The sequence below is a fragment of the Sciurus carolinensis genome, chromosome 5, assembly GCF_902686445.1.
Source record: "Sciurus carolinensis chromosome 5, mSciCar1.2, whole genome shotgun sequence".
Classification (NCBI taxonomy): domain Eukaryota; kingdom Metazoa; phylum Chordata; class Mammalia; order Rodentia; family Sciuridae; genus Sciurus; species Sciurus carolinensis.
In genome coordinates this window covers 61,716,368-61,721,082 of record NC_062217.1, presented here as the reverse complement: position 1 = coordinate 61,721,082, position 4,715 = coordinate 61,716,368, and positions in this window count along the sequence as shown.

Sequence of the window (4,715 nt, the reverse complement as noted above, 5' to 3'; positions counted from 1 at the left end):
TAATGTTCTGTAGTTTTCATTATAGAGGTCTTCCACCTGTTTTGTTAGATTGAGTCCCAAATATATTTTATTTTTTGAGGTTGTTGTGAATGGGGTAGTTTTCCTAATTTCTCTTTCAGTGAATTCATCTCTGATGCATAGAAATGCATTTGATATATGGGTGTTAATTTTATATCCTGTTACTTTGGTGAATTCATTTATGCATTCTAGAAGTTTCTGGTGGAATTTTTTGTATCTTCTAAATATAGAATCATGTCATCAGCAAAGAGAGATGGTTTGAGTTCTTCTTTTCCTATTCATGTCCCTTTAATTTCTTTCTTCTGTCTAATTGTTCTGGCTAGAGTTTCGAGGATGTTGTTGAATAAAAGTGGTAAAAGAGGGCATCCTTGTAGTGTTCCATTTCTCGAGGGAATGTTTTCAACTTTCTCCATTTAGCATGATGTTGGCCTTGGGTTTATCATAGATACCTTTCACAATGTTGAGGTATGTTTCTCCTATCCTTAATTTTTCTAATGTTTTGAACGTGAAGAGGTGCTGAATTTTTTTGAATACTTTTTCTTCATCTATTAAGAAAACCATATGTGATTCTTGTGTTTAAGTCTGTTGATATGATGAATTACATTTATTGATTTTCATGTGTTCAACCCACCTTGCATTCCTGGTATGAACCTCACTTGATCATGGTGCACTATCTTTTCAATATGTTTTTGTATGCAATTTGCCAGAATGTTTTTGAAAATTTTTGCATCTATGTTCATCAGGGATATTGGTCTAAAGGTTTTTTTCTTTGCTGTGTCTTTCTTTGGTGGTATATCAGAGTGATAATAGCTTCATAGAATGAGTTTGAAAGGGTTCCCTCCCTTTCTATTTCATGGAATAATTTTTAGAAGTATTGGTCTTAATTCTTCTTTGAAGGTCTTGTAAAACTTGACTGAAAGTTCTTTTGGTCCTGCGTTTTTCTTAGTTGGTAGGCTTTTGATGGTGTCTTCTATGTTGTTGCTTGATATTGATTTGTTTAAATTCTCCCAATTCATTTTGGGTAGGTATATGTTTTTAGAAATTTGTTGATATATTCAAAGTTTTCTATTTTATTGGAGAAGAAATTTTTAGAATAGTTTTTGATTAACTTCTATACCTCAGTATTGTCCACATATGATATTTCCTTTTTCATCACAAACTTTAGTAACTTAAGTTTTATCTCTTTCTCTTCATTAGCATGCCTAAATTTGTCAGTTTTATTTATTTTTACAAAGAACAAACTTGTTTGTCAATTTTTAAAATTGTTTCTTTTGTTTCAATTTCATTGATTTCAGCTCTGATTTTAATTATTTCCTGTATTTTACTGCTTTTGGTGTTGACTTTTTCTTCTTTTTCTGGGGCTATGAGATGTTATGTTAGGTCATTTGTTCATTGAATTTCTATCCTATTAATGAATGAGCTCAATGTGATGAACTTTCCTTTGAGCACTGTCTTCATAGTGTCCCAGAGATTTTGATAGGTGGTATCATTATTCTCATTTATCTCTAAGTATTTTTTCATTTCATCCCTGATTTCTTCTGCTATCCATTCATAATTCAATATTATATTATTTAATCTCCAGGTGTTAGTATAGTTTTAATTCTATCATTTTCTAATTTCATTCCATTATGATCTGATAGAAGGCAGCATATTATCTCTACTTTTTTGTATTTGATAAGAGTTGCTTTGTTGCATAAGATATAGTCTGTTTCAGAGAAGAATCTGTGTGCTGTTGAGAAGAAAGCATATTCACTCATTGATGGGTAAATTATTCTATACATATTTATCTGTTAAGTCTAAATTATTATTAGTTCTATATTGTTATTGTAGTATTATTTAGATCTATAATTTCTTTGTTTAGTTTTTGTTTGAAGACACTATCCAGTGGTGAGAGAGTTGGTTAAAGTCATCCAATATTACTGTGTTGTGGCCTATTTGAATCTTGAAATTGAGAAGGGTTTTTTTGATGTACATAGATGCTGCATTGTTTGGGACACAAATATTTATGATTATTATGTCTTGTTGATGAATACTTTCCTTAAATAGTACAAAATATCCTTCTTTGTCCCTTCTAGCTAACTTTGGCTTGAAGTTCACTTTATCTGATATGAGTATAGAATTCCCTGCTTGTTTACATGATGCATGTGAGTGGTATGTTTTTTTCCCATCCTCTCACCTTCAGTTTGTGGATGTCTTGCCTATGAAGTGAGTCTAAAATATACTAGTGGAACATCCTAGTTCACAAAAAAAATTAATCCATGAAAAATAACTGGCTTCAAAACTACTAGAAAGGAGAATAAAAATGAAAAGTTATAAACGTCCATATACACTCAAAGTCAAAATTAAATAGATAAAAAGACAAAAAATATTCTCAAGTTCTCTTCTCAGCAGTTGAAGGCGGGGGAGTCTGGAGCATGATGCTCCATCCTCTAAACGGCTGGAGTAAGAGAGGTGATCCTGGAGGCAGGTTTTAGATTTTAGGCAGGATGCAGGCTTCTCACTGAAGGCCAATTGTTCTGGAGATTTTAAATCAGTGCACTTACAGCACTCAGTACTTGCTGGTCCACGCTGGAAAACTTTACCCCAGGAATCTCCTCTGGGTTCCACTTGGGCTGTGGGAGAAACCGTTCTCAGACCCCTATGTCATCTGTGGACCCCATATTTCCTGGTCTTGGGTTCAGTCTCCAAAAAATCTGTTCCACCACTGCCCTTCTGAATTCCTGGCCAGCTGCATGTCTCCCAGCAGGTCCTGCAAGCAGTTCAGATTGGGGTGGGGCAGAGGCAGGCAGGTTTCTATGACCAGTTGTCCCTTGTATAAACCTCTCTCCAAAACTGATTTTCTCCTCGTCACTTAGGCACACTCTATGCCATATAGTATGTGTTTCCTGGCTTGGGCCTATTTTAGGGCCAAAGTTGGGTTTGCAGGAATCATCTTCCTGGGCTACCACATCTCCAAAGTGGTTCCTTCCTTTGTCCTCCGCACACACCTGGAGAGATGGCAGCTTTGCCCACACACAGATATCATTCAGCACATCTTTCAGGTTTGTTGGGCAATGTCCTTGGTCTCTAAATGCTTGGTACCCAGACACATGTTGGGTCTCCTTTAATTCCCTTTAATACAGGGTCCTTTAGTTCCTTTATCCCTCTACTGTGCTCATAGAGAAACTGCTCTGGCTGGTGCTTCTCACCCAGCCTAGGCAGAAGCTGTGCTGCTGGGGATTTTTTTCTTATTTTGTTATACCCAATCTCCAGTGTCCCCGGTCTGCTTTAAATGTGCAGTCTTAAATTCTAGTTAAGTCCCCTCGCCCCCTTTCTTGTCCACTCACCTTGTAGAGAAACTGCCTGTCTGCTTTCTTGGTTTCATACCATGGAGCAGCCAGGAACGCAACTTCCTCTATTCCACCATCTTGGATAAAGTCCTCTCCATGTGCATTTAAAATACTTTTAAATGTTAGTGAATTCTTTCAAACTTCCATGAGTTTTAATTTTTAAAAAATTGAAGAATCTTCAAATAATGAGCCACTTTTTATATAATAGTCTGCAACAATTAAATTTTGAATCAGTGCTACTTTGTTCATTTTAATTATAGCCATCCTACCTTAGAGAACAATTGAAACTTTCAGGGAACCTGTATTTTTTGGAAACCAGAATTGATATATGAGGTTGAGAAAATAAAATATGAACTACCTGCCCTGAAACCTCTGACTAATTGAACAGTCACTATGGACTTTTGCACATTTTTTTCTTAGGCAGTAATCCAAAACTAGACTTGAAAAAAAGTCAGTCTTACCACAATAGTATCTTCCACAGATGATTTTAAGTAGTTTCTATATTAACCCATTAACATTTACTTTAATCATTCTTATTTTTGACCATATCTCCATGTACTTTTCTGCAGAATGTATTTTTGAATGTCATTCTGTGTATCATTATAGATATAAATGTGTGATCTTATTAAATGAACAAGTGCCGACAAGCTCTTTAAGACAAGATGATATTTTCACAATAGAATCCTAGTACAACTGTTGAAATAGTAAAATCCAGAGCAGCTTCAAAATCTAACAAGCGATATTTAAATGGATAGTTTGATACACCACATCCCTCTGCCCCCAATAAACATTTCTGTTAATTACATGTGGTTTGAAAAAGCCTTACTTCACACTGGCAGTCCCCTAGAGCTAATGATTGTCGTTGGGTTTAGTAATTGTGGCAGAATGCCAACTATACTGCATGATGAGTGAAATATCTGCTGCAACTGTCACAAAGCAACAAAATCAAGAAAACACTTAAAAGCCAGAGGCTTAGAATTAGGTTTGTCCCTGAATGTGGAAACAACATTTTGCTTCAAACTTATTTATAACAATGGAAAAATATGTTCTCATATTAAGAACTACCAAAAATGATCATGTTTTATTGCTCAATCCTCACTAGCATTTCATGATCAGTGCATAAAATACTGAATCACACTGAAAAGAGAAGTTGCTGGTATTTTTTTTTTTATTCATAAAATTAGTAACATGTGAATAGCTTCTTTACTTTCTTGGAAACTCACAAATTAGTGTAGCTATAAATCATGTACTACGTACAAATAATTTAGCTAAGGAGAATTTGGTGATAATTTCAAACATGTTTGAAGTAGGTTTAAGGAAGAAGGGACAGAGAAATTATTTCAGAGATAATTGGAAAATGTGTAAAGT